At 46.9% G+C, this 8,831-nt stretch overlaps 1 long non-coding RNA gene across 1 annotated transcript; it reads left to right on the forward strand.

Moving 5' to 3' along the window:
* The first annotated feature begins 3,966 nt into the window (after positions 1-3,966).
* Positions 3,967-7,113, forward strand: LOC145542307 (uncharacterized). Its single transcript, XR_014079756.1, has 2 exons — positions 3,967-4,104; positions 4,749-7,113. It is a non-coding gene; the product is annotated as an uncharacterized LOC145542307 (long non-coding RNA).
* The last annotated feature ends 1,718 nt before the right edge of the window (positions 7,114-8,831 follow it).

Here is an 8,831-nt window from a genome sequence, read left to right on the forward strand (position 1 = left end):
TTAGACTTTCTCTGTTATAAACGTTGGAACCTCACCCAAGATAACCTCAGCAATTTATCTTAAGTCTGCACCTGTGTCTCACAGTGCTGTTCAGTCCGTCACTTCTGACTCTTTGCGACCCCATGGACTGCAGCACGCCAGGCCTCCCTGTCCATCACCAACTCCTGGAGTTTACTCAAACTCATGTCCATTGAGTCGGTGATGCCATCCAGCCATCTCATCCTCTGTCGTCCCCTTCTCCTCCCGCCTTCAATCTTTCCCAGCATCAGGGTCTTTTCAAGTGAGTCAGTTCTTCGCATCAGATGGCCAAAGTATTGGAGTTTCAGCTTCAGCATCAGTCCTTCCAATGAACATTCGGGACTGATTTCCTTTAAGATTGACTGGTTTGATCTCCTTGCAGTCCAAGGGACTCTCAAGAGTCTTATTCAGCACCACAGTTTGAAAGTATCGATTCTTTGGCACTCAGCCTTCTTTATGGTCCAACTCTCATATCTGTACATGACTACTGGAAAAACCATAGCTTTGACTATAGGGAACTTTGTCAGTGAAGTGATGTCTCTACTTTTTAAATAAGCTGTCTAGGTTCATCATACCTTCCCTTCCAAGGAGCAAGCGTCTTTTAATTTCATGGTTCTTCCCCCACCCCAGGTTTATCTCATGTAACTTAAGAGGAAAAAGGAACCAGAAGCAAGAGAGCCAGTGGCAATCCAGGAAGAAGAACTTCTTTCTTTTTTACTTTCCCCTTGCTGACATTTTCATTCTCTTACCCCACCGCTCAGACTCACTTCTCAGCTACTTTTTATGGGGAAGGGGGTTTTGGGAGGATTTGTGTATGAACTTGGCTCTGTAAGTCATTATTTTACAGCACTTGTTTGGGGACTTTCCACACGGGTGACACAGGTCTTCTTCGAAGTCGTTTGTCATGTTGACTGATGAGCCCCATGTCACGTGCTTCTGCTCATGTGTTCGCTGCCACAGAAATTTGCACTGGTGCCCGGAGAAGCCGCACAGAGTCCTCTATTGCTTCCAGGGGAACTCTGACCTGGGCAACAGTCTGTCTGTGTTCGGTGTGCTGTTTTTGTCCAGCCACAAGCTTGTTTTGCTGGCTTATAAGATATCAACCGCTGGTGGAGAGCGGGAGGTATGGATGAGAAAGCTTACTACTGTTACTGCTTTTTCAACTTGCGCAGTGGTGGGGGAAAATTGTTAATAACAAGTATGAACGTTTTGTGACTTTCTCTGCCCCTGTTTATGTGCATGTTTATCAAGAGATTGGTCAGAGAGATGGAGAGGGAGGGAGAGGGAGAGACACAGAGAGATGAAGGCCGGGGCCAGAGCCACGGAACAGGTTGTGAGTTTGGTTTCACCTCTGCTGTAAACCCTCCGAGGTGAGGCAGGGCCAGGTTGCTGTGCCGTTTCAGGGTTAAAGTTAACAGCCTTGGTCAACAGAGAGGCTGACCTTTTGCAAGAGTCTGGAAGGGATGCTCTGATTGGAGCAGCCTGGGCAGCCAGCCCTTTCTCTCCCTGTGACCGGTGCTGAGGCCACCACGCCCAGCTGGGTCCCAGGCGTTCATGGCTTTGCAGGGGGACTCGAGGACACGTCCTGGGTTTCCGGACCCACCCTGCTCAAGCATCCAACACACGAACTCAGGAGGTGACGAGATGTATGTCAGAACCCCAGCCTGAGGCTGAAACAAAGCAACAAGCGCTTGCCTCTTCTCCTGAAGCTTAATCCTGGTTCCTGAGAGCTCAGGGCGGGTTGTCCCTTCTGCTCACTCTTGGCGCTGCTGACACACGGGTTCCAAGGATGGGGTAAACCCTCAGTGTTTCTAAGAGTTAGAAGAGACCATTTCCTGAAAGGAAGCAGCGAGCTGTCATGCGTATCTTTCAGTTTTCACTTTATTGCACAAGAGACTTGGTCCTGATAATACTCCAGGTCTCCATAGAGCTCAATCTCCTAGTTCATGTCATGAATCCTCACAGGAATCCTTCAGAAGGAAGGATGTTATTATCCTCATTCTGCAAACGTGTTCATTGGAGGTCAGGGAGGTGAAATAGCTTGCTTAAGGTGACTTGGAAATGGAGGAGGAGATGGCAACCCGCTCCAGGGTTCTTGCCTGGGAAATCCCATGGGTAGGGCAGCCTGGCGGGCTGCAGTCCATGGAGTCACAGAAGCGTCGGGTCTGACTTAGCGACTCAACAACAAGGGGACTTGACTCAAGTCATCCAGTTCTCCAGTTCCTAGTTTAATTTCATCTTCATTAGACAAAGCGTGGTCCTTCTGGGAGTCTCAAGTTGTTGTTCCATCCCTAAGTCGTGTCTGACTCTTTGCGACCCCACGGACTGCAGCACGCCAAGCCTCCCTGTCCTTCACTATCTCCTGGAGCTTGCTCAAACCCATGTGCATTTAGTCGGTGATGCCATCCAACCATCTCATCCTCTGCCGTCCCTTCTCCTCCTGCCCTCAATCTTTCCCAGCATCAGGGTCTTTTCCAGTGAGTCAACTCTTCATATCTGGTGACCAAAGTTTTGGACTTTCAGCTTCGGCATCAGTCCTTCCAGTGAATATTCAGAGTTTATTTCCCTTAGGATTAAGTCTCATACTCTCATAAATAGCTGAAGTTATTTCTTTCATTAGAATTTGGTGTTTGATCAAGGCTGGGAAAGTTTTGCTTATTCCATAATGACCGTCAGCCCCAGGCTGGGCATGGCTTACAAAACACAGTAGAACTCTAATATCACTGAACGAATAATTACAAGGTAGTTTAATTATTTTTATCCTGAGCCCCGTGTAGAACATGGACAGAGTGTTTTTTGAAATAGGCCAGTTTAAAATAGAGGACTTAAAAATCTTCCTACCCGTTGACCAAGAATTCTACCTTTGGATGTTTCTAATTTTTTAAAATTCTTTTTTAATTTAAACTTTTTATGCAATTTTTAAAGATTACACTTATTTAGTTACTTCACAATATTGATCGTATTCCCCATGTTGAACAGTACAGCCTTGGGCCTGTCTTGTACCCGATTGTTTGTCCCCTCTCCCCATCCCTAGGTTTCCCCTCCCCCAATCTGCTGGTAACTACTAGTTTGCTTTCTGTATCTGTGAATCTGCTTCTTTTTTGTTATATTCACTAGTTTGCTGTATTTATTAGATTCCACATTTAAATGATATCGTAAAGTACTTGTCTTTCTCTGCCTGACGTATTTCACTTAGCATAATGCCCTTTAAATCCATCCATGTCGCTGCAAATGGAAAAAAATTGTTCTTTTTTATAGCTGAGTAGTGTGCTATTGTCCGTGTATGTGTGTGTGCATGTGTGTGTGCTAAGTCACTTCAGTTGCGTCTGACTCTTTGTGACCCTGTGGACTATATAGCCCGCCAGGCTCCTCTGTCCCTGGGATTCTCCAGGCAAGAATACTGGAGTGGGTTTCCATGGCCTCCTCCATGGGATCTTCCCAACCCAGGGCTCGAACCCTCATCTCTCACATCTCCTGCATTGGCAGACAGGTTCTTCACCACTAGTGCCGCCTGGAAAGCCCATGTATATACCACATCTTCTTTATTTGTTCATCTGTTGATGGACACTTAAGTTGCGTCTATATCTTGGTAACTGGAAACTGCATAATTTCTTTTAAGTGACCTTTTTTTTGGTAGTACTGATATTTTCGGAGGATAGACTGTTAGAAATGGACTTTCTGATTCCAGGGATGTGGGCATTAATGAGTTAATATTTATGGGGTTAGAATCGTATCAACAGTGTGTGGCAGTGTCTTTGATCTTGCCTTTTTGCCAGCAGTGGATATCATCAATATTATAAAAACACCTGCTGTGACCATTTTTGTCCTTCTAGCGTTTAGAGGAAGTTGAGCCTATTTTTGTGTGTGCTCGTGATTTGGGTTCCTTTCCTGCTGTCGGTTCTCGCCCTTCCCCCGGTCTCACTGACTGCTGGTTTTCTGTGCCGTGTTCCCCATCGCTTGTCGATTTGTAATGAACACCGCATTCTGGATGCTGCCGCTTTCTCTTTGCTGGTTCTGACTCTGTCGGCGTCTTTGACTCTGGGACGCCTCCCGTGTGTGAGTTTCCCATGTTGGTGGTGCTGTCAGGTCGGTCAGAGTCTCTCATTTTGACCTTCTCAGTTTTGTGTCTTCTTTGTGAAGTCTTCCTTATCCTTAAAGCTACAAAAATATTTTGTCTATTTTTTCTAATTCTTTTATAACTTGTGGTTTGTCTCTGATTATTTAATCCAGCTGGGATTCATTTTTGTGTGTGGGGGAGAGATCTAACTCCTTTCACAAAATGGGAAATCTCAGCACAATGATTAAATACTGTGTCTTTCCCCCTTCACTTTGGCAATGCCACATCTGCCTCTATATGCCCACATATCCATGCTTTTGTTTCTGGGCTGAAACTAATTAATTTTAATATATGTATGTGTGTGTTCAATTGTGTCCGCCTCTTTGTGACCCCATGGACTGTAGCCCGTCAGACTCCTCTGTCCATGGGATTCTCCAGGCAAGAGTACTGGAGTGGGTTGCATTTCCTTCTCCAGGGGCTCTTCCCAACCCAGGAACTGAACCCCCATCTCCTGCATGCATCTCTTGCATTGGCAGGTGCGTACTTTACCACTGAGCTGTTGGGGAAGCCCTAATTTTTTTAATATATAACTGTCATCAAATCAATATTGCTAATGAAGATGGGGGGTTCCCTGATATAAAAACAAATTCTTTTTTTTTTTTTTTTTTTGCAGGAAACAGTCCCCTTCCAATTCTGATTATTCTTTCACCACTTGTACCTTCAGCATTTATGGCTGGTTTTCTTTCTCCCATTGGCGTGTTACTCTGTGTTCTTCCTATAACATTTCACCATGTGAATAGACTTGATTTCCCCAATAAATGGTAGCAAGTCTGATAGCTTTTTTTGTTTTTTGGCCTCACTACACAGAACGTGGGATCTTAGTTCCCCACCAGGGATGGAACCTGATTCCCCTGCACTGGTAGCTCAAAGTCTTAACCACTGGACCACTTGGGAAGTCCTGGTAGCTTTTTCTCTTGCATATGCCCTAAAACTGTGTGGTTTTCTATGGAGCTCTGCATTTAGCCACTTTCAGCAGACTTGGCACCCACTCCAGTATTCTTGCCTAGAGAATCCTGTGGACAGAGGAGCCTGGTGGGCTGCCGTCCATAGGGTCGCACAGAGCCAGATACAACTGAAGCGACTTAGCATGCATGCATGCATTGGAGAAGGAAATGGCAACCCACTCCAATATTCTTGCCTGGAGAATCCCAGGGACGGAGGAGCCTGGTGGGCTGCCGTCTATGGGGTTGCACAGAGCTGGACACGACAGAAGTGACTTAGCAGCAGCAGCAGCAGCAGCAGCAGCAGCAACAGCAGACTTTGCCTCTGGATTATTCTTTGGACCTTGTCTTATTTGCTTCCAGGAGAAACCACAATATCCTGGACTCCTCTTAGGAGTGAGGAGGAGTCATAGATGATCAGAATTCCATTCAGGTTCCTAATTCTACCTCTACACTTGACTGGTTTGCAGTTTTGCCCTAGAATCTTCACCTTTGCAAAGCTAGAGCTTTGCTCTTCCTAGGTTTCCCTGGTTGCTCAGCTAGTAAAGAATCTGCCTGCAATGTAGGAGACCCCGGTTCGATTCCTGGGTCGGGAAGATCTGACAGAGAAGGGATAGGCTACCCACTCCAGTATTCTTGCCTGGAGAATACCATGGACTGTATAGTCCATGGGGTCACAAAGAGTCAGACACGACTGACCGACTTTCACTTTCACGTTCACTTTGCTCTTCCTACTGGCTAATCTCTCATCTGTAAAAAAAAGCAACTGGGCAACCAGACCTGTGAGAAGAGAACATCTGGGGCAGCAAATAATTCCCCAGGGCCACTCTTCCTAGTTTCCCCACAAGAGATGATACAGACATACTTCTGAGTCCTGTTATTCCAAAGGCCATGCGGACATTCACTTCAGTGGAACAAGCTGGGGTGCCTTCCTAACAAGAGTAAGCAGCAAAGGCAAAAAAGAAAGGAGAATCCAAAGCGCTGGATTGTAAGCGTCTCTGTGGAGTGTCTCGCATCCTTTCAGGATAAGGGGATTACTCCTAAAATGCCCACACGCCTCTCTCTTCTGAAGATGTCTGTGAAGAACGATTCTGACGCTAGCATCACTCAGTCACTTGGAAGCTGACCCCGGGTGAACCGCTGCTTCTTTTTTCCACCGCCTCTTCTGGAAGTTATTAAGAGATAGATGACAGAGACAAAATTTGAGAAAGTGCCAGGAGTTTGTTTATTCTGATCTGGTTCCTTAGAGATGCAAATGCATGAATTATGAACATGATGGATGGAATCATAATGTTTCAACCTGCCAGCCCTACATCAAGGCCTATTTGAGTCTTGCTAAAAAAAAATACAAATAAGTGCTCATGTTTGTCAAGAGAAGAGAAGAGACTGCTTAGAACTTTTACTTCAGACAACTCAAATCCAAACTCAACCAACTAGTTCCTTTATAAAGGAATCCATTTCTTAATGCCGATGTATATGCATATAAGCACCCTTGTCTTGATGGCTCAGCGGTAAAGAATCTGTCTGCAATGCAGGAGATACAGATGAGGGTTTGACCCCTGGGGTCGGGAAGATCCTGAGGAGAAGGAAATGGCAACTCACTCCAGTATTCTTGCCTGGAGAAATCCCATGGACAGAGGAGCCTGGTGGGCTACAGTCCATGGGGTGGCAAAGAATTGGACACAACTGAGCAACTAAATAATGACAACAGCAAAGTGCTTTGAAGATCCCCTTATCTTCCAAGACCAGGCTATGAAAGTCTCGCAAGGCTGTCGCCCGTCCTCTCAGAGTGAGTAATTTCGTGTTCAGCTTCTGACACTGGAACATTCCCAGTGGCCTGAGTCCAACGGAGAGAGCTGAATCCTGCTTCTAGAGCTGTGTCTGTATTGACCAAACCTTTCTAATAAATGAACTGTTCATCAGGCCCGAGAGATGAAAAGCTGGGGCTTCATTTATGTCTACAGAACTGATTGCATGAACTATTTTGTGTCTGCTTGCCAAGAAACATTTGTTGAATAAATGTCCATGTTGTGGGAAGAATTCGGCCTGAGGTTGTTTTTCCTTACACCCTGACAGGGAGCTTACGAGAGAGTAGCTAGACCTTCCCCACCCTCAACTTCTTCAGCAGCTGTCGTGGTCTCCCTAAACAACTTATGTTGTGAACCGGTCTAGGGCTGTGCATGAGCCCTAGACCGGTTCACAACGTAAGTAGATGTAGAGATAATAGACAAATTCATGCATCAGTTTATGAATCGAAAAATTAGACGTGTGTGTGGGCTAAGGTGTTCTGTCGCGTCTGACTCTTTGTGACCCTATGGACTGCGGCCTGCCAGGCTCCTCTGTCTATGGACAATGGACAAGTACAAAACCCTTTCTCTGGACAACTGGGAGTTGTTTCTCTAAAGGGAAACTTCTTTTATTTTTTATTTCTTTATTTTTTAAACTTTTTATTTCATATTGGAGTCTAGCCGAGTGGGCTTCCCTGGTGGTTCAGAAGGTAAAGAATCCACCTGCAATGCGGGAGACCCAGGTTCACCCCCTGGGTCTGGAAGATTCCCTGGAGAAGGAAATGGCAACCCACTCCAGTATTCTTGCCCGGAGAATCCCATGGACAGAGGCTGCAGTCCGTGGAGTTGCAAAGAGTCAGACAGGACTGAACGACCAACACTTTCACTTTCACAGAGCCGACTGACAGCGTGGTGATAGTTTCAGGCGTATAGCAGAGCTACTCAGCCCCACCGTACAGGCATCCATTCTCCGCCAAACTCCCCTCCCACCCAGGCTGCCACAGAACACTGAGCAGAGTTAAGGGAAGCTTCTTTAAGCCCTGGGAACTCTGTAGCAGGAGGTGGAGGAGGAGGAAATCAAAGTCTAGCCGATGGCCGCCTTGGAAGCCATGAGGGCCGGGACCCGGACGCCCGCTCTGGGGGATGAAGTCCAGTGAGTCCAGTGCCGACGAGGAGCAGACTCGGGTTAGGAAAAACATGGCCCATGGCAATTAGCTTAGCCCATAAAGATTTGTGACTTATGTCCTCCTCTTAAATCAAGACCAGACCAGGCCCACATGCCAGCGAGTCCACAAGAGCAGAGACCTACCAATTAGTGGGATGGCGGGAGTAAGGACAGATCCATCCAGCCCGGGGACCGGCCGTTTAGGTCCAAGCTCGGGTTTGTCCTTGACCTGTTGTCCCTCATTTCCTTTGGTCTGAGATTCGAGGTCAGCAGGCAGGGGAGCGACGGGCGAGCAGAAAACCACTCCCGAGAGATTTTGTTTTGGGTGAACGTCGTCTTGACTAAACAAACCTTTAACTGTGAAGACGTGGCGTTTGCAGCTTCAGTGGGGACAGGAAGACGTAAAGAAAGACTGGCCAGAGGGAAGGGTGGAGGTGATGTGATTTTGACAAACTGCAAAGAACGGCTGGCAGACTTTCCTGAAGGCCCTGGCTGTTCCCTTTCCAGATGCTAAATTCTCCATTTTAAACAGATCCTCAGAGAAGTCAGACCTGAGTGTGGATCCAGGTTGGAGGGGGATGGATTAGAAGGGCGGTGGATTGCCATGAGGCCCTGGTTGGCTCCGAGATGGAGATGCGTGTGACCAGGTCCCTTGCTGTGCGCTTTTAGGGGCTCACTTGTGAAGGAGGCGGGGACGTGGGGCAGGAGCGAGAAGGTTGAGCTCTGATACAGCTGCGAGTCCAGTGAGCTACCAGCTGACACTGGTCACAAGGGCCATCATTGAAAAGTCCAGAAACAACAAA

This window comes from Giraffa tippelskirchi, chromosome 3, assembly GCF_054371585.1.
Source record: "Giraffa tippelskirchi isolate mGirTip1 chromosome 3, T2T-mGirTip1v1.2.pri, whole genome shotgun sequence".
Classification (NCBI taxonomy): domain Eukaryota; kingdom Metazoa; phylum Chordata; class Mammalia; order Artiodactyla; family Giraffidae; genus Giraffa; species Giraffa tippelskirchi.